The sequence below is a fragment of the Leptonotus elevatus genome, chromosome 20 (assembly GCF_054856555.1).
Source record: "Leptonotus elevatus isolate MCC_2025b chromosome 20, RoL_Lele_1.0, whole genome shotgun sequence".
NCBI classification, from domain to species: Eukaryota; Metazoa; Chordata; class Actinopteri; order Syngnathiformes; family Syngnathidae; genus Leptonotus; species Leptonotus elevatus.
The window spans coordinates 10,876,644-10,898,537 of record NC_141258.1 but is presented as its reverse complement, the minus strand read 5'-3'; the positions used below and the strand labels follow the sequence as shown (position 1 = coordinate 10,898,537).

Genomic DNA, 21,894 nt, shown 5'->3' with positions numbered 1-21,894 from the left:
TCAGAAGGCAGCCATTTTGCCATTTGCTGTTGACTGAAGATGATATCAAAGTTGTTCAAGGGCTCAGGCAACAACCAATCACAGATCACCTGTTTTCTGAAGTTGAGCTGTAATTGGTCGTTGCCTGAGCCCTGAGCAACTTTGATGCCATCTTCAGTCAACAGCAAGTGGCAAAATGGCTGCCTTCTGATATTGATAAAAACTGCTGGATTTTGATGCTTAACCCATACTCCACTAACGCAATATTAACCAAAATTTTGCTTCATAACTCATATTCCACAAATGTAATATTAATCAGATTGTCATGTTTAGACTAGCAAGGTCGCATATAATATATTATTGTCAAGAAATATTTAAGATTGACGTTTTAAAGAATAAAAATGGGTGGATTAAAAAGGTGATGGTAGACAGAGGTGGAAGTTCGGCGATTACACTGACGAAACTAACGAAAACCCTTGTCCATCATTCCTTAGTTTGTCATTTTTAAACATATTCCCGTCAAAGATATTCATCAGCAAAATGGGTGTCCATCAGTCAGTCAGTACTGACTGAATCCAAGTTGTTTCTCAAATCCAGATAAAAGACCATTGCCTGGAAATAAAAGTTGAAATGTTGATCTTTTGTCTCATGTTTTTTGTTCATGATCATGTACTGTATTTGTGTCAAAGCCAAATGTTTTCAGTCTATGGCAAAAGTGAAGGAATTGGCCTCACTGTTTCAATTATTTTGAAGGGAGTGTCGGTTAAGAACCAGGTCGGTTGTGTGGATTTGATTACTAATTAATAGATTTTTAACAACCGGAACTCGCACTACTTGGCTGCTACCGTTGATTTAGTCAAATTAAAGTTGACATAACTTTGTGAAGTAGCTACTATGCCAAGATCAACACTAACACTGAGAAAGTATTTGTCTTAATTTTAAAATGGATTAATTATTTTTGGAAGACTTTCTTTACTTTTGGCTGTAAGTCAAATTGGCCTAACTTTGGACCTTGAAGGTCATCACACAAACCATTTAATTTATGTTTAAGCTAAGTTAAGCAACACTGGTAATGGTGTTTATATGTAACTACCCAATGAAAGAGGGTTTATATATAACTGTCCTTGAACATTTAGTGAAAACAAATGTTTCACTGTCTGTGCATAAATGCCTGGACAGACACAGGTCCTCATATGGGAAGAGAAGTAGTGCAAGACCAAAATTGTATCATCTTTTGTACAGTTTTATTATTTTACTAGATCATTCAAAGTACTACCATGCCTCTCATGAAGCCAGCAGGAACTGCGGAACCAGAAGAAACCAGCAAATCAACTTCCAAAACTCTAGCACTGACAGTGTGCTCGGCAGCCATCGGAGGCACCTTTCAGTATGGATACAATATTTCAGCCATTAACGCGCCGACCAGCTACATCCAGACTTTTATCAATAATACCTATATGGCACGCTGGGGCACAGGCTTGGATACTGCCCATGTGACTTTCGTTTGGACTCTTATTGTCTCAGCTTTCTCACTGGGAGGTCTGATCGGGGCCTTGCTCGCCGGTCCAATGGCGGTCCGCTTTGGAAGGAAGAATTCTCTCCTTTTTAACAACTTTTTTTTGTTTGTTGGGGGTCTGTTTTTTCTGCTATGCAGGTTCGCAAGATCATTCGAGATGATCATCTTCGCCCGTTTCCTTGTGGGAATTAATTCAGGAGTCAGCATGAATGTCCAGCCGATGTACTTTGGCGAAAGCGCCCCCAAACACCTCAGGGGAGCTGTGGCTTTTTCCTCAGCTGGCTTCACTGCATTAGGAATTTTCTCAGGTCAAGTTGTGGGACTGACCGCGGTGTTGGGAGCAGAACCTCTCTGGCCTTACTTACTAGCCAGCAACATGCTTCCAGGGTTGATCCAGATGCTGACGCTACCCTGGTTTCCTGAAAGCCCCAGATACCTGCTCATTGACAGGGGAGACAAGGAAGCATGCGTCCGGGCGCTTGAAAGACTCCGTGGTGGCGTGGTTTCAACTTCAGAAATGAAGGAAATGCTTGAAGAACAGCAGATGTATACTGATTCTGGATTGGCAGCTTCTGCAAAGACACCCTGGTCACTATTTAAGGATCGTGACCTAAGATGTCAACTCCGAACGGTCATGGTGGCAAGCAGTGCCATGATGCTGTGTGGCAATGACTCCATCTACTTCTACGCGTCCTACATATTTCTTCAAGCGGGCATCCCTGCAGATAAAGTCCAATATGCCACCATTGGCACTGGAGCATCTGAACTGACAGCTTCCATCCTGAGTAATCTCCTGATTGAACGAGTGGGCCGAAAGTGTCTTCTTGTTGGGGGCTACGCTCTCATGTCGTGCTGGTCTATTGTCTTCACTGTTGCCCTCTCACTCCAAAAACAAGGTGTAGAAGGGATGCAATATCTCAGTATGGCATGCGTGTTCGCTTTCATCCTTAGCTTCGGCTTGGGCCCAGCAGGTGTGACAGGCGTCCTACCGGCGGAAATCTTTGACCAGTCAGCCCGGCCGGCAGCGTACATGGTCGCCGGATCGCTAATGTGGCTCAGTCTTCTCCTCGTGGGGATGATTTTTCCCTTCATCGTCCGCAGTCTGGCCAACCTCTGCCTCCTGCCGTTCTTTGCTGTGTGTTTGCTGTCGGCCGTGTTTTTTGGCCTCACGTTCACAGAGACGAAAGGCAAGACCCTGGCTGAGATCACAACAAAGTTTGATAAAAAAAACAGACGGATAGGAGAGCCTGGTGAGGAAGGAGGAGGAGGCAGATAAGTTCATGATTGATGAAGTTAGCATGGGAAATGAGACTGAAAGGACGTGTGGTTATTTTATGCCCCAGTTAAGATATAATTATGGAAATCACAGCTACGGTTATACCCACTGAATGGTATCTGAAAATCATGCATCTTGCTCCAGCCTCTAATCAAAGCAATTTGTCATTCTTGTGCTCTATATTATTATAAGATGAATATTAATGCGATCTAGTGTGTTGTATATTATTAATGCATGTATTTTGGAAATCTAGTCCGACCTATATGCATATGAAAATTGCCACTAGATGATACTGTTTTCTTTAATCTGTGAGATTTTTAGCTTAGTTGGTACTGTTTTTGCTATTGGTTAATTTCCCACACATTAGAGTGTGTAACGCAAGGTCCTTTGCTCATGACAAAAACAAAAACCAAAAACAAAGGAGAGAGAGAAAGAATTTAGGAGTGTTACTGAAGTCATTTGTTAAAAAAAAAAATCACATTACCATTGACTCTGTAGTGTCAGCATGTGATTTATAAAAATAAATGAGTGATTATATTAACTTTGAACATAAAAGTCTCAGACAACATAAATGCAATGATCGTGCACTGAAATGAGACAATTTACAAAATGTACGATTGTGCATAGTTTGGTTTGATTGTTGTGTAAACCTGGCACTGCACCTGCTACCAGCTGGGAATTTATAGAATCATTTATGGCAATAAAGTCAGTCTATCTTAGCATTTTATTGCACCGTGTTCATTTTAACCATGCCACTAGATGTCACTATTGTAATTAGTTAATCCAAATATGAGACTCAAAACAAACGTACTCAAGCCTGATCAATGTTTTTACAAAGTACAATTGGAATTCCAGGTTGGAAATTATTTTAGTTTTTCTGTGCCTGAAGAAGACCCAAGCCTCAAGCATCACTAGCATATCCTGTCAAACAAATACATAATAATAATGGGGTGTTCCAATCTGCACCTGAAGTTTTTGCTGGCTAAGTGCTGATTAAGGGTCAGTACTTGTAGAAAGAACATTGTGAGTTTCCATCATTCGTGCTTTTCTCCACATCTTTCTCCTTGACAGGGTAGACGGTAATGAGTTTCCTTGGGCAACCACAAGTGGAGCGCAAAATAGATAAGAGCTATTAACTATGAACACACAACCTGTTTTAAAGAGTGGTTTGTTGATATAGGCACCAAAGACGAAAAACACGTCGACTGTAATATATTTGACCTATGTTATGTTTGGGGGCGGCGTGGCTCAGTTTTATGGTGGTCGTCACCCAATCCAAAGGTTATAGGTTCGACCCAATGCCATTGTGACCATGTCGAAGTATCCTTGAGCAAGATACTGAACCCTCAGGTGCTCCTGATGCTGCGTCATCAGTACGTGAATGGGTTGTCGAATGCAAAGCGCTTTGAGGGCCTTGTAAAGTGGAAAAGCGCTATATAAGTGAAGTACCATTTAGAAAACCAGTCATCTATCTGCGGTTAGATTAAAAACATTCTCATCAACCTTTTCAACTGCGTGGCCATGGCATGTACCATTGAGAAAACCAAATATGTCTGCCAACAGTAAATTAGCATTTGTCCCACAACAAAAAATAGGAGAATGAGGCTATCATAAAGCAGATTGGTCCTTCCACCTTTGTGATTGTCCCTGCTGTATTTCATGTATCAGTTTTGAGGAATTGAGTCTTTATTACCTTTTGACCTTTTAGAAGGGGACTTATCAGGGGGAAGGTAATTTGCCATTGGATTGAATAAATACGGCAACGTACACTCCATCACAGCCGTGACCTATTGGGGCTTTCATGGGCACGGTTCCATCATTACTGTCCAACCTATTTCTTGTTACACTTGTATTGTAGCCCTGTTAGGAAATCAGTCATTTTCCTTCACTCTAACCACTAAAACCCCAAAGATGGCCAAGGTAGGTTTTCATTCCTTTTATAAACAATTTAAGTCGATGTTTCACTGCAAAACTGCCCTAATAGTGAAATTTGCTTCGTATGCAATATACATATACACCTGTCCTGTTTGTGAGTACACAAATCAATACTTCTTAATCTTATTTCTGTGAATCCAGGCTTGCACTAATCAATAGGCTGAGTTTAACATTGCCAGTGGAACAAATGACTAATTGAAATTAGGTTGCTTGTCGAGTGAAATCCCGAGAAAACAGGCTTTAGATGCGGCTAGTTCGACGAATTTGTTTTCTATGAATGCGAGTGAGTCATTTTCACTAATGCTTTGCATTTATAGTTTATAGGGTTATGTAACCTTGTAATTTTGTCAATGGCTGTAAAATTATTTTTATATTTGTATGCCGCAAGGTCACACTCACTAAACCCAGATGTTAATCCCTCAATCCCACATAAATTCAATATCTCGTTTGTTTCTTCTTCTTCAGTCCACATACTGGACTATATGATCCAATGACTCCTTTCTTGATTAACAGCGGGTATCAAAGAGGCTCAATAGCAGCAAAACAAAGCAACAGGCAGGCAATGAGATACAAGCCAGTAGAAAGAGGATCGAAACAGAGCAGAAAAACAGCAGGCTGCTAAATACTTTGAGAATAGCAAGCAACAGGTGGGGGAGGAGAGTACAGGCAAGGATTTAGATTAGTCGAAACGTGGACAAGGCAGCATACTGTGGCAAACAGGTGAAGCTGCTGTCAATGTAACAGTTCCAAAATGGTATCAATTGCTACATTGATGACTTGCTAATAGATGCAGTGCAGGTGCAGTCATGGAAGCTAATAGCATTTGGTTCCATTAGAGAATTATAGTTAGGTTATGGTGGTATTGCATGGAACTGTAGTATGCTGATGTTTTTTTTGCCTATTTACCATACAAATGAGAAACCCAATGGTAGACACTTTAATCTAGAGTAGACAAAGCATTTTGCTTGCAAGTGCTATTTGCAACCTGGGAAATTGTTGCATTACATTTTTTTTTCCAATATATTTTGTTTTGTCCTTTTCTTGATAAATTTGACTCGAGAAATCATGCTTTTATCGTTGGCATGCTGAGTTCAATTTTCACAGGCAGACATAAAATAGAGATATTTATGAAGCAATGTGAATTAGATTAAAATATAGTCTTCACTCCTTTAAAGCCAAGTCACGCATTTGTACACATGCAGTTTTGTTGTGTGATTATGACATGTTCAACCTGTTAGATGTGTTGGCCTATTTCTGGTTCATATATGTACTCAGTGATCAAATGGCGATGAAGCTCTACCATTAGTATATGTTGTGTGTGTTTTTAGTCAGAAGCAGGCATCATTCGGGGCTTTTTAAGGAGTATCACATTAAGTCTTTGCATTGATTTGTCCATGTCCTTACTGACCCCCGACAGTAACGGATGAATCAAGAATGATACATTGTTCAGCATGATGATAAAAGTAGTAGTTGGATACTTAAGTTATTTTTATGCCCACAAAATAGCCGCCATCCGGAGCCCAGAGAGCCCCCACAACTTCTCATAGGACGTAATATAAATGCTGTGAGGACAGAGGGCAGTTACAGCAGACGGCTCTACGGGTGTCGCTTACCCTGCTGCCTGCCATGACAGGCACATGGAGAAAAATCACCCCATCCCTCTGCATCATCGGTCTTGGAAGAACACATTTTAGCAGCGAAGCGGCACATTACCAACATAATGAGGCACCCACACCTCTCAGAGATCCGATTTGGGTGTAGCCAAGCGAAACAGAAAGTCAAGCTCAAGAGGCTTATTATGTTTGTCTCTGCATCTGGCTAGTAGGTTCAAAATATAAAAAATAAAGAAAATTCACCAATATGGAATGGAACTGGATTATCCTGAGAGTTACTTCTCTTTTGGCAGTTTTCTAAACAATATTGTTTACACGTTTATGTGTGAACATCTAAAGTCAGAGTATGGTTTTATTTTATTTCATTTTTTGTGCAAATGATTTTTAAGTCTTAATTTGTTTGCATACTGGAAATGTGAGTGTTAGGTTCTGTCACAATGATTGTCTTTTTCATAATCCCCTCTGCAATATCCCCTCATTCATTTTTCACTGTCGTGTCATGCTGTGTAATACACAGTAGAGTTCACATGGGTGATTCGGAATTCCAAAATATATTAAAAACTTCCACTTGTTCAAGTCTGAATCAACTGTGGAATAGAGGAAGATTGCACTTTTTTTTTTATAGAATTTTATTGGAGAGAAGCCATGGCGTGGAAACAGATCTATAAACTCTGCCACACAAATAGACAAGTATTAAAGAACCAAGATAGCGAAACATAACTTTGAACTGAAGTTTTCTCAACTGAAAGTACCCACTAAATGAAATGAATGGTGCCCCGTGCGAGGCATAAAACACATTATTAAGTTGTGTAAAAATTAAACGATCAATACGGGAACATTCCCATGCGGCCATGACACTCGTAGTCCTTTTTTTTTTTTTACCACTGCCAAGCTAAGCTTCTTCCTCCCACAACCGCAGAGATTTCAAAAAAACGAAAATGCCTTACTTGCTTGACGTCGATAGCCTCTCACTTCAACATTTATTAGCAAAATCCTTCCAAGACCGATAATGTCTTCACAACAAGGCAAATTCTCTATAAATATTATTTACCTGTCTATAGAAAACCGTTTAACGTAGTATTCTTTTTTTTTGGGGGGGGTTGGCAATGAATTCTGCCTGTGCTGCACATCTTCACAATACTCTAAATTGTCACGAGGTGTTCATGTGAATGGTTCTCTGGGCCCTATGATTGACAAGCAACCAGTCCTGGGTGTAACCTTCCTCTCGCCCAAAGTCAACGGGGATATGCTTTAGCTCATCCACAACTAATGTAACCTATTAGTGAGAAGGATAATAACGCAAATCATAACCTGATAATCAAAATGAGGCATCGACTGTGGTCTATTACATGGAGTTGCAAGGTCATGTTCCACGCTACATATGCTGCTATTTTAAAAAGACACATACTCGGGACTCCTTGACACAAAATCATCGTCACAGCTCAGTGGTGGAGGCTGGAAATAATGACTTCATTATGTGGCATCCACATTCTATTTAATACTGAAAGTCCTGAGGCGGAAATAGCTTAGAGTTTCTCGTCGTTGTGCTGACTCAGTCCTCATTGCGTTTTTAATTTCTAAATATGCAAGGCAGAAAGCTGGAGGGTTATTAGAAATGAAAAAATATGGCCCATAAACTTCTTACATGTAAATCATATACAGACATTTACTGTATCTGCTCGAGTTATGTTACTTGAAATATTGCGCAATAACGTTTTCTTCCTCTGGTTCTTTCTGATGATTGCTTTCCTTTAGTCTTGTTAGCGCTACCTTCTTCCTTATAGACATGAACAACGACATTCCAGCCTGTCTCTTACGCATCTGTATCTCATTGGCTTATTAATGTTGAGTCTTGAGAATTTTAGCATCTTAACCTATTTTCACCACAGAGCATTCCGACTTACATAAAATACAAAAAAGAAGTAGGCTTAGAAAAAACATACTCTATATAGCGAGGCCAACCAATTGCTCTTGGATAGTATTTGTGTCTGGCAGAAACATGAACTTCAGGTCATCTTCAAATTGGCTACAATCACCGAAGCCGTAGTTGACACAAGGATTTGTGATTGCAAATGTCTGATTAACATTTCCGATTGTCTGGTCCGGACAGCTTTCTGACCAGATTTGGAAAAAATAATTAGTCTTAACACACCCCACTTCACAGGATAATCTATCAGGATAATCTTTAATGATTGCCGACGCTCAGGCCTTTACTGACTTTGGGAAAATGCTCAATTATTCCTCACACTATTTCGGCTTTTTGCTGTTTTATGATCTGTATTCCATAAGATGAAATGTCCTGCGCAGGATCATGATTACTCTGCACATTTTCCATGCAAACCTTTCAATAATTATGGAATTCTGAAACACCTTGTTTGCAAAATACGTTTGTTTTTTTTTGTTTTTGTTTTTTTACTTTAAACTAGTTGTGCTCTGGTGCAGTTTTTTAAATAAAACTTCTAAGTAAATTAATACTTGATTCAATTGTGGCTGCTGGACAACTGTTATATGTTAAAAAGTTAATTTAGTCTCTCTTTTTGTTTTAATTATTCAGATAGGAAGCAGGATCATCTATCATCTGCTCCTGTTGCATTATCCCTGCCAAGACACCAGCCATTTAGCCCCTTTACCACCATGCCCTCGAAGAGAAACACGGTGAGTCATCCTTTAACATGGAAAAAAGAAACATTTATTTTGGTTTAACAGATTAAAAAAAAGACAGATGGGCGCCTTAGATCTGCAAAACGAGTGTGCTGGGTTGCGAGGTAAAGAGTGATGAGGGACATAAAAGTTACGGGTGGATAAGCTTGGTGTGGTGGGCGCTGATGTAGAAATGAGGGAGAGGCTGTGGCAGCAGAATGAGTGAGCGAGAGGATGAGTCACCACAAACCACTCCTCGTGGTCCTTTACAAACAAACAATCTCAAATTGAATTACAGAAAAAACACACTAATGTGTTTAAAGTAGTAAGGAAACTGAGCCAAATAAGGCATACTAAAACAAATTGAAAATTATACTGATACAATCAGTGGTTATCAATGAAAAGTTCGAGTACAAAAGCTGACAACTCAGAGTTAAATGAATTGAGTCAAATGTTTTCTGTTGTGATTAAAAAAAACTATATACAACAACTATAAAAATATATTTATTTAGCTATTTGGTGACTCATTTGGATAGAATATTTTATTTAAAAATAACTTTCAAAGAGTTCTTGCTGTCATTTAACCCTAAAACCAGACAACTCACAAGACAAATAAACAATCCCAGAATTTTTACGACTAGAAAATTACACTGAAATGCTAAGTATTATGCTTTGTGAATGCAAATTTATAATTTAATATACTAAAACATCAATATCCTAATAGCGAACCCTTCACTATCACCCTTCAAAACATTGCGTAGTCCAAGGCTCAAAAGCAGTTTCACATCCTAGTTTGCGAGGCAAAATTAGCATTTTATGCCTCATCAAAACACACTGAATAGCAACCATGAGAATCAAAGATCTTTAAGACTTTCCGATCCACGGATGCGGTCCCAAAAAGCTTCGCTGGGCTCACGTCACCTACCGTGGATAGTCGCAAGTCGAGGGAAGTTCTGTGTTACTTATGTCGCAGCAGCTCGCTAGCAACAAGCGTCGACCGGCTATTAGTGTGCCTAAACACGTTGCGGAGTCACTCATAACTCACAAATCATCGCCTCCATGGTGATGAATAAGCTACATTTCTGACAAGTATCATTCTCATGGGGATGTTGAGAGAAAAGACGGAGAAACCATACTAATTGCTAAGCTAACCTACTGTAACAATGACACGGCTAGCGTGTTTAATACCGGAATTAAGGGCTTGGGTGACGGAATCCACTTTTTACAGACGCCTGGCTAGAACCGCATTAAAGCGGAGTTAATCCAACTTTAATAACAAATAACAAATTAGCAGGCAAATTAATACATAAGTGTCAGGATTCTGAATAGAAAAACATCTTGCTAAACAGAGCCGGAAATTATTTAACTCCCGTTACGGTGTACATCAGCCAGGAGGCGTGGCCTATAAGGTTAAAAGTGTAGTGTAAAATTTTTATAGTATCAGAAATGTTGTTTGTTTTCACAATAGAGTCCTGAGTTTTGATTTTTTACTTTTGAGGTCTGCGCGAATGTTTTCTTAGCTTTGCTTCTCGACAAGAAAATCTAATTTGCTGCTATACACAATTTGAATTTAAGAAATAAAAACTGTTCATTTATTACATTGTCACGTTTTTATTGTTTGTAAAAACCCTTGCTTCAGGTTCCTGGGATTAACCTGCAAAAAGAACAGCGCCACAAAATTAGAAAGTTTTTACTGAAATGAAATAATTGATTCAGAAACATGCTACTCAAAGAAAAACAATTATTTCGAGCCTTGCAGTCAGTTATATTCTTCCATGTAAAAATGTTTAGTAAAAAAGACGTGGTTTGTCCATCTGTAGTTAGGAAAAACAGCCTGATGTCATCATTCCAAAACAAATAGATGCTTTGAGGGCAAACACATAAAATTGAAGCAATCCCCAAAGTATTTCTCTTTCAAAGAAAAATAAAGTGGTGGGATGATAATATGATGTCTCACTTGAGGATAATAAAGACAACTCGAATGTCTTTTAGCCGAGTGGAAAGATAAACTATAAGCGAAATGTTGCACATTTCTTCAGAAATGCAACTGGAAACGACATAGTCATTTTAAATGGTTTATTAAGGATGAGCTCTCCAGGCGACGTTTGGCACATGGTAATCATTGGATGATCATTGGATTTCTGATTAAAATTTCACATTAACTTGCAAAATCCACTTATTTTATTGCTGCGGCCCAAGCCTTCTGTGAAGTGAGCATCTAAAATGAAGGTAATGGATGCTTTCACTGCGAGCGCTGGCAGACATTTAATAATAACAGCATGTTCTTTTGTCCACGGGCGATGGTTGGATGATGAGGGCAGTGTGTATGTGTGTGTATACTGTGCACCCAATCTTACAAACCCTGCACAGAAGTATAACAATTGTCTTAGTCAGCCTTCTCCGTGGAAGTTTCTTGTTAATGCTATTCAGTGCCGAATAATTAAACATTTGGTTGACTGGTTGGCCAAGAGGGAATTCTATTCACCTTAAATGCCAAAGCCACAAGATGGCCAATTCATCCATCTGTCTTCTATACCACTTTTCCTGTTCAGGATCACTAAGTGCTGGAGACTGTCCCAGCTGCCTTTTGGGCAAAAGCTGACATATAGCCTGGACCAGGGATGGTGAAGCATGTCAATTATCAGTCTTCATATTTATGACCCCTGTTTCTTCCACCAACCTGTGGCAGGATGTTCAAGACCACTCACCCGCTATATATAGATTTTAAAGCTTGCCGACGGTTACTATGATCGAATTTGAGCCCTATTTGTGGTTCCCTCTTTAAAATAAGACTACTGGTATATAGATTTTAAAGACGGGAGGTAGTTAATGTCAGCTCGATATGTACCTAGCCAATGACTTATTGATGTGAAATATCTACTTAAGTTGCTTGAGCTAGTTAGGGTCAAAGTTAATACGTTTTCGTCAGCTCTCTATACTAGGGAAGTGGGGAAAAAAAGCTAAAGTAGTGTTTCAGAGAATGCTGAAAAAACAGCAATATAAAGTGCGCACAGCCACACTTCACCTACTGTGCTATTTGGTTTTATCACAACGGATTTTCTTCCCTCAGACAATATGACAAAGTTAATAACTGAAAGCGCAAGAACACCTGAGACATTGCAAGTCTACGGGTTAACAGGAAGAGGATGTCCAGACACAAATATTATTTTACACCGTCCGTATGAGTAGACTACAGAGACCATAAGGGGACATGGCGTAATAAAAGTTTTGTGAGGCAACGCAAAACTTTCATTGATATTAATGCTGTATTCCGAGACCACGTTTCTTGTGAGACACAACCCAAATCTTTCACTCAAATTAATAATATATTAATACACCAAGATTGTGCCCCTCAGGGACAACCTGCTTAGTGAATACTTCAAGCAACATTAAGGAGAAGGAGCCAGATGGACTTTCATGGAAAGGAAAAGCCCCTGCATGGCATGTACCACAAATTGAAGAGCTGGTTGACATCGCGAAAACATACCAGTGGTTGGAAATGGCTGGACTGAAAGACAGCATTGGAGGCAAATCAAGGCGCTAAAGAACAGGCCCTAAACACAAGATCAATAGAGGTTAGGGTCAAAACAGGACCCCAGGTGCAGGCTGTGTAAAGAAATCCCAGAGACGGTGCAACATATCACGGCAGGTGTAAGATGCTGGCAGGCAAGGCTTACATGGAGCGCCATTACCAGGTAGTTGGAATGTGTAGACACATCTGTACAAAATATGGACTAGAGGTCCCAGAATCAACCAGGCTAAGACCCTGTGGGTCTTTCAGATCCAGACTGACAAACTCGTGATAGCCAACCAGCAGTTGTAATAGATCTGTTTTGACGTATGAATGGTTGTTAAATGGTGACGAAGGCAAGGACAGAAGCACGGAAATGTCACCGGAAATCCAGAGTAGGCTACAGTATGTTGTTGTGCAGGTTATATCTGCTTTGCTGCATCTGCGTTATTTATCTGCAAAGCTGTTGCAGCAGACGTACTGAACTCAGAAAGGTTTTCCACCCCATTTAAATATTGGATTTATTTCCTGTATCTATTAATCACTTTTACTTCACTAACAGTTATGTCTGAGTACTTATGGGAGATCGGGATGATGACTATCTTGCGGACAAGAAAGCCGTATCGTTAGCTGATGAATCGCATGAAGATTGTCATTGGTGTCTGCTTTAGAGAGTATGCAGAGTAGACGATTGAGAGCTGAGCTGTAACCTCAAGAGCACCCGAGCCAGCTCGCCAACACATCCATTCCAGTGACAGATGCGAAAAGACTATTATGTTTTCTCCTCTGCTCTACAGCAACACTTGGCCACAAGCTCTATTTCAGTTATATGGTTTTGCTCCTAGTGGAAGGGTTTTTATCCACCTTTTTCGTCGTGGAAAATAACAAAGTAAAAAAATAGCATATTTATTTTTCTAATGAAATTACTTTTGAAAACAGATATCTGTACTTTATACTATGTATTTTTCTGACGCCAAGCTCGCATTGACGTGCTTTGACTTATCTGTACATTTACGCTGCCCTCACGTTGTCTGAAAGTATCCGATTCCACATGTTTTTTTCTCTTTACCCTGCCGCAGATGTGAATTGTGCCACTTGATTTTTAAAAATACATCTCAGTGCAATTCACTGTTGGTTGCTACACTACAGCAATTTACTACTAGTGTCTATCAAAATTGAGCATTGTCGTCTTCGTAAAAGCAGCATTTAAAAAAAAAAAATACAGCTCTTGTTTTGAGGATGAAATCATGTAGGTGTGCGTAATGAGAGCATATGGCAGCATTCAAGCACCCTCCAAACATAGTCACACAGAACTTGTATACAATCTTATTGCATATCTACCCAGTGTGCAGCAGCAAAAATAAAAACAAGTAGCATTCTAATCTCTTTAATGGATGCCAATTAGCATGCAATGTGTGTACTCTAAGTATGCCTTCTCAAATATGCACACATACCCTTCAGGCACAGATCCTTAAAATGTCCCTCATTGTCAATTATCTGCATTAAAAACCATCAAATCAATCCCATCTCTCTGCAATAATTTGCAGCACATGATGAGTTATAGTATGAGTTATAATTGAAAGCCTAATATCTCGTAAGTAGATTTAGGATGTAGTGAAAATATAGCTGCCACATGAGGATGGCAGATGTTGTTGTAATGCTTCATGGGCATAAAAGTCGAGAGAGGTACCATTTAACGCTAAAAAGAGTGCCAGTTTCATCCAAAAATAAATAAATCTATAATTAAGTTAGAATAATTTAATTTGGCTCCTCAACTTTTTTATGCCACGGGACAGTTTCAGGTAAAGCGTATACATGCTTTGCTCTTTTTGCTCTTTAACAATCCAGTCCCATTTGGCTTGGGAGACAATGGCCGTTTCTCAATATAAAGAACACAGAGTACAGTCTTGTGAACTCGCCAAGTTCGGTCTTCTTAAGAACGTGCAGGAGAACGATCTTGGTAAGAATGCAAGTCTCTTTGTAAAGACGGCTGTGTGCAGTATTTGTTATCTTCCCCCTGACTCTGGTGTGTTTCCATGATTAGAGATATTTTCGTTGCCAGGCCTTCATAAGTATTAGTGTTGTGTCGTTCAAGTACGTTTCGTTCAAAAATAACGAATCTTTTCAGTGAACGGTTCACTTCCTGAAGTGATTAGTTCTTTTCTTAGTTCATTTGAGCTCAGTCACGCTCATGTGGTCAATCTTCGCAAACAACCAATCAGCAGCCAGTGTCAGACACGGGCGAACGTACTCCCATGCTATTGGCGTTAGCCAACGTGGATCAGCGAGTGAACGAGTCAGTGAGTGAACGTGTTGCCAATTCCGGTTCAGGAATGAATCAGTGAGTGAACGTACTTTTGTTTTTTGATAGAAACACACTCATGACAACAAATATAAATATATATATATATAAATATTTTTTTTAATTTTTTGTTTTTTTTTTACCTCCGAGGGGAAGTCGGGATGTGCGTAGACGAACGATTCGAAGAACAAATCAAGGATGTAAGAACAGACAAGAACACAGATTGAGAACCGGTTAATGACACCCTAAGTCTAATTTACTTAATTTTTGTTTTGGTTGCTATCATTGTGGAAAATTTCACAAAGATAGGATTTTGAATTTTGAATGCTGTATTGCCTCATTTGCGAGCCTGTCGCCACATATCACTCAGAGCTTCTTCTACTTCTTTTACACCTCTTTCAAAGCACCTGTTCATAATTTCAAAGTTGTTGGATGTCCCTTCTTCTAGAGATGCAAATGAACCAGATAAAGGCTATCTTCCACAAACGGTCTTGAATCCATTCCTCTGAGAAAGACTGACCAACTCATTTTAGACCCTTTTATCGGAACAAATCCACCTGAGACATGAAGATTATCTTATAGACAATCTTATTGTCGAGCGTTTGACGTTCTGGGTCAGGAATTGGAATTGTCTTTGTGTATGCGGCCGTTGCTCTCCTCACTGCACTGCACTGCATAAACAGTGATGCTAAGTTTACTTCTCTTGATTTTGTCCTTGGGCTGAAACAGCTTTTCTCTGAAGGTGTTAGTGGATTTGAAATACATCGGTATATTCTTTTTGGAGAAGATTCTTTTGACAAACCAGCCACATAGGAGAACACCACATTACGTCTCCTGTTTCTGTCTTCAGGCTTGAGTGTAATAGATCTTCTACCGACGGATTTTTATAAAGGCCCATTTTGGATACACCCGGTTCATTACAGCCTTTCTGATGTGAGTCTTCTATCTTCCAGCTGGTTTGATTAGGCCTTCTAGAAATAACGTATCTTTGTTCATTTATCTATAATAGCAACACATTGTGACAGGCAGCAACAATTAACTGCTCTTTCACTCTTTGGCAGAACTTACTGCGTATCCACCTGTTACCCTTCATACAACATAATACGAGCTTTCAACTATAAATACCCAAAATACTCAGATTTTAGCTCCTGATTTTGAGTACATTCAAACACAACAAAAGGGTGTTCTCCCCCGCCACCTCCACTTCTGTGCTTTTTATGTGACTCATTTAGTCTCTCTGGATCCCTGTTGAAACCTGCTGATAACACTTCGTGACGCTCACTGTGTGACACTCGAGGACAGTTTGCAGCCTCACCATGGCGAGGTACTGTCGATGAATTATTGTTAGGTCATGATGTCAAATTGTTAAGAACATGACGAAAAGGACTGTTCAAAATATTAAGTCGAGGTATTTTATTTGTTGATTAGTGAGTCAAAAAACTGTATTGAAACGGTGAACATTTGGGCGCAAAGTTCGCAAAGTCAAATTAAGTTAACGTGCAAAAGGTGAAGCATTTTTGGTTCATCCTAACCAACTTTTTGCGCTTGGTGGATATTTGGCGAAAAACTGAGCATGCCTTCTTGTGTTGCGTGACAACATGTTTTTTAGCAGCCAAACTAAATCTTTGCGTGCCATTCGTAACCTCGACATGTTTTATGTTGGTGACCATCATAAACCGAGGACCACTGTTAGTTTCTTTTGAAACTATTTTCAAGACATCTTTGTTGATTCTGACACTATCTATGGATTCACAAGGTACAATATATTCACCATGAAGTCCAGCAGTGCAAGATGAAGGTCGCTATGTTAGCTAAATCACCATGGTTACCCTTTGCAAGCCGAATGAGGAGCCCAACTGTAAACCGCAGCAGGGGAAGCTATGCTAACTGCATTAGTGATACCAAATCTAATTGGCAGTATCCACATTAAGAGCCCTTTTGTTTCAGTTAGACTTTTATTTCAGTTTGTTTTATAGCTCTTCCAGTACACAAGAATGTATTTATGCCATGACATCTTGTTTCATATAATACAAAAACACACTTAGTGTCATTTGTGGGAACCCATGTGGCTGTTAATTCCCACCTATTTCTCAAAGACTGTAGGCCGATGAATAGGCGGAAGGTGCTGCAGACCCGCAAAAGAGGTACAGTACAGTAATTTCCCACAGCAGGGTGTCAAGGCAATTTAGTCAACTTTTTTTTCCTTGAATTCTCTTTTTATAGTCCTGTTACATGACTCAAGGCACACCTTCCTACACACTTATATGAGACTGGGCCTACACAAACCCCGTTGTGTAAAAATGTGCTGATTTGTGAGCGCTGATACGTTCTTATTTTGGTCAATATAACATCATGATGACGTACTGACAAATTATTTAATTTAATGTATGACTCAACGTGTGTCACAATCTGTTTAATTATTGTTGAGAAATGCCAATAGTTGTCTTTTGAGGTTATTTCATGAATGAAAGACGAGAGATTATTCGACGCAAACGACCTTTGATAATTTGTCACATGCTGCTTCACCATGCCTAAAGAAAAGCTTTTTTTATTTATTGCTTTTTATTTATTGCTATCTTGAAGCATTTCCATTATCCCTGTAAATATAAAGTGGTTGGCACTGCTTTTATTTGTGAGTTTGACAGTGAAGGTGTGTTTAGTAAACAAATTAATTTTACCAAGTGCAAGTGACATAACCGCTGCCAAGGCTTAAATATTTGCCAATCATGACTCAGATGTTTGTTTTTTATTTATCCAAGGAAACAAATGCGAAACCTACATAAGTCAAGAAGTTTTAACTGAAATATTAAATAAGTGAGTGCGATTATGGTGGCTGATAACAGTACCGTTTTACGATCAGAAACATAAGGCACACGTCTGACAGATGTCCATTAAACATTTATTTATTTAAATTCATTTTCTTGCATCTAAACAAAACGTGTTTTATGAACACATGGGAACAATTATCATAGAAAATTGACATTAATTTCATGCTATTTTAAGGAAAAATGCTATTTTGGGATTAAAAGTATTTCTTGAAAATTATTCAACATTGTTTTTTGGGGACATTTTATGTATCAAAATTATCGGTGCTTGGTATCAATATTGGTGACTACTAAGAGTTAAGTATTGGTCTGAAAAAATATATATCGGACATCCCTAATATTAATTAATATTGTAGGCAGAAAGTACACAAACATCTGATGAATCCACTCTGCCAAGATAAAAATGTTAACGATTTGTGTGATTTTTTTTTAAAGATTATTTTCCAAGCTCTAAAAGCACCAAATGGAAGCAGCGTCTTTCGATTAGAATTTTTCCTGAGTCTCCATCCTTTTAAAAGCATCGAATTGCTGTGTGGGAGATCCACTTTTATTATCACCTTCCTTGTGACGGTGCACAAAAATGTTCATCTGCACTTTTTCTTTCTTCTGAAAAAGTAACTTAAACTCCAGAACTCCAATTCCTATCCCCTGTGGGTGTTTTGCATGGCTGCAAGTGACGACAATAAGAGACAGTCAAATAATAAAGGTGGGAGGAGAGGGGGGCAAGCTCCAGCAGTGTGCTAATAACATTCCTCTTTAAATTCACATTTGTATGTGCCTGTTGAACCCACAACACGTCGCCCTTTGACTGCTGGAGACTTATTTACGTGCAATTCAGATGTATGTGAATGCAGATTGTTTCATCAGTGTAAACACAGCGGGACCAAATATGTATTCTTTAAAATATTCGTTGAAATAGACAGTTGACAAAAATCTGATATAGGCATTAAATTGGAACTGAGAAATCAAGCCTTAAAGCCTATATGTCAAAACTACACCTGCAGTCAGTGAGAAATAAAATGCGAGAGTGCAAGCGTGTCAGATACCAGCTTTCAGGTCACGACCTCCTGATTAGGCTGTCATCTGTAGAGCTGACGGGAAAAGACAAAAAGAAAGACACAGCGAGAAAAGCAGTGGGAGGAATCCAATGCTGATCATTAAAAATAATGCAGGTTTAAGGTTCTCTTACTGTGGACTCTCTATCAGCTCTATTTTTGTTTCATTGATTTTTCTTCTGACTTGAGACTTGAGGCTTTCGGAAGCACGTGTGTATTTGAATCGTACGCTGATGCAGTGTTTCTCAACTTTTAATGAGCCAAGGCTCCCATTTGACATTAGGAAAATCTCACAACACACTAACATCATAAAAAATAAATACCATATACTGGATTATTGATCAATTGACTCCCGAATGTTTTTAGTCTAAAATATGGACCTTTTTAGTTGAACACAAAGTTATTATTTTGCTGTATGAATTCCAACAGCTAAAAAAAATAAAATTAAGTCTCAAATCAAGATTAATAAATTTCTGCATAATAAGACATTCATGGACATCAATTTGTATTTGGGAAGGTTATCAATATTTCTGCCTACTTTCCTAACTATTTTGAATTAAACAGTATTCCAAAACCCACCAGAACCTCAACACGTCATACTCGGGTCCTTGATTTCCAAATATGTATTTAAACATGGGGATATAAAAATGCTAATTAATAATCGCTCTTATTCACTTCAACTGAACATTAAGTAAATAATAGTTATCGTCTTGAAATAGAGTATGAACCAGAAAATATGAACTCAGGAAATCAGACCACTTACTTACTTAATAATCCGATTATAATAGTTTTTGATTTTTCATTATACTTTATTTTTATTTTTAAATTGAGTTAAAAATAAATCAGTTCGTTCTAATTAGATTTCCAAACAAGTATTGTTTTTTTATGTTTACAAAGAGGCTTTGTTTTAATTATTAATACTGTGTCTTGAATTTTATCTTATTTCATTAATAAAAATGTTTTTTTTTCAATTTTAGTTTTCGTGATTTATTCAGCTAGTTTTCATTGGCAATATTAACCTTGCTAAATATACACATTTTAAAACATACATTTTATGTAGTGAAATAAATAAATAAATATATTACAGAATGCTTATAATTTTTGATCTGATAGAGCTGTAGGTGATGATAATAACAGTAATTACCACCTCATTTGTCATAAATTAGCTTTATTTTCACTGTGTAGCATAACAGTTTTACTCAACTTAAACAGCTTGGAAATTTCCATGCCAGTTTTTTTTTTTTTGCCTCTTGCAAGCTGGTTTGCTCAACATTTGTTCAACATCTGTCTTGTCTATCTGCTTTTTGCGTAATTATCGTCTCTTTACCGACTGTTCAAGGTCAGCTCAGAAAAACGTGTAATGACATGATGAAAAGGAATTGATTTTTTTTTTTTTAATGGCTGTGAAAGGCAGAGGGGATAGATTCAAAAAGTCCTACCCCTCTTCGCTCCTGACTGTGTAAATTAAATACTATTAGTCATGCACTGTGCGTGAGCAGTGATGAGCAATTAGCAGCTCCTGATTATTAGATTGGATTCATTTCTGGCATGTCTGAAATTTGGATTCTGCTTGACCACTTGGGGCCATCGTTGTTTGTTATAAGAGAAATTATGACCACTACTACTTCTATCATGTGTTTTATTCTTTTGAGACCGATCCAAAATATTCCAAAGTTGCAGCAGTACTGTTTTTGGAACGTGGGAGTAGAATATTAAATATCATGACACAATCTTTGTAAGAAATGTCAGAAAAATGGAAAACAACTGGAGCCAATTTCAAAAGTACAACAGGTTATTTTGTTTTTGTTTTTGAAGCATTGTAAGATATAAATACTGTACAGTGTAAGTGATAGATGTCAAGATCTGCACATTTGAGAACAAATTGCGAGACAGGAGAATGCAATCTGTCTCATCTCAGCAAAACATATGTCTAGTGATGACAACTATAGCTAAATTGTAATTCATGTCATTTAATCTCACTATTGTGTCGGAAACAAAGTGGGCCATTAACTTGTGGAGGACGCTGGGATTTTGAAAAGCTTCTAAAGAAAATGAACATGTTCAAGTGGAAATAATCAGAAGTGTCTTGTTTGTGCCTCTCTTCCCTTTTAAAATGTTCTCCTTCTCGGTATATAAACAAATAATACCATGGAAGTGAAATATATGGTGGTTTCATAATACTGTAATTACGCATACATTTGACAATGGTTATCTTCTGTTTCTTTCATAAAACATTCAATGTTCATTTTGTATCCGACAACTTCCACAATCAGTTTGCTGATTGTGGCTGTGACATTCAATAGGGACGAAATGATACATTTGTCAAACGTGATCTTATTTTCCTCTTGATGATGGATCAGAAACAACCACCACCATCGGAATATGAATAATTTCAATCAGCTGCATTCTCTCCGGGCTATAAAAGGGTTGCAATTCATAGTCTGATCAGGAGCATCATCACATTCTTAAACAGAAGCATTTTACATGTCCTCACTTAACCACTTTTATATCTATATTTCTCATCTCACAAATCCTTCCCTATTTATAGGAGTGTTGCTATGACAGCCAACTTCAAACAACAGCATGCATGTTCTATTTCTAACGCCCAAAATACATTGATCCAATGTTGGATTCATATTTAATCAAGAATATTAAATAATGTTAAAAACAAACATAGCAAAATCTTGCTTTTATAACTCATTTTCATAGCCGGTGAACTGGAACGATTGAACTATAAAACTGTATGTAATTTCTGGCCTGTTACGCACGTTGACACGATCAATCAATATATAGGGCAAAGGATATTTTCAAACTACTGTACTCTATGATCTCACACCACTTGATTAGAATGTGACACATACAGACAGTGTCTCTGTGTCCAGTTTGATGAGCTTTAACAGGATTTTTTTGGGAAGACTTGTTAGCTTTTGTACTGTTAAAGCCTTTTCACACTGCACCTAGCGCAGCACAGCACTCCGTCGAGTGGAGACGACATCTTGGTGTGCAAAATCAGACGTAGAAGTGAATTTCAGAGTGACAACACACAGATTTTTTTTGTTTATACAGTGAAAACAGTATTGAGAAAATGGAAGAGAATATATTCATGCGTCTGAGTCTTATCGTCACATTTTAGTGTTAGGGGCACAGAGATGGCCTGAGATCTCCACAACTGTGAATTTTAGCTTAACATAAAATATAGCATAGCTACACATGCTCCTTCTCCTTATTATAAGCAAAGCCAG

The 21,894-nt window shown here is 38.4% G+C and overlaps 1 pseudogene; it reads left to right on the top strand.

Annotated features, from left to right (window-relative positions):
- The first annotated feature begins 1,144 nt into the window (after positions 1 to 1,144).
- LOC147157018 (solute carrier family 2, facilitated glucose transporter member 11 pseudogene) lies at positions 1,145 to 3,493 on the top strand (annotated as a pseudogene).
- Positions 3,494 to 21,894: the final 18,401 nt, after the last annotated feature.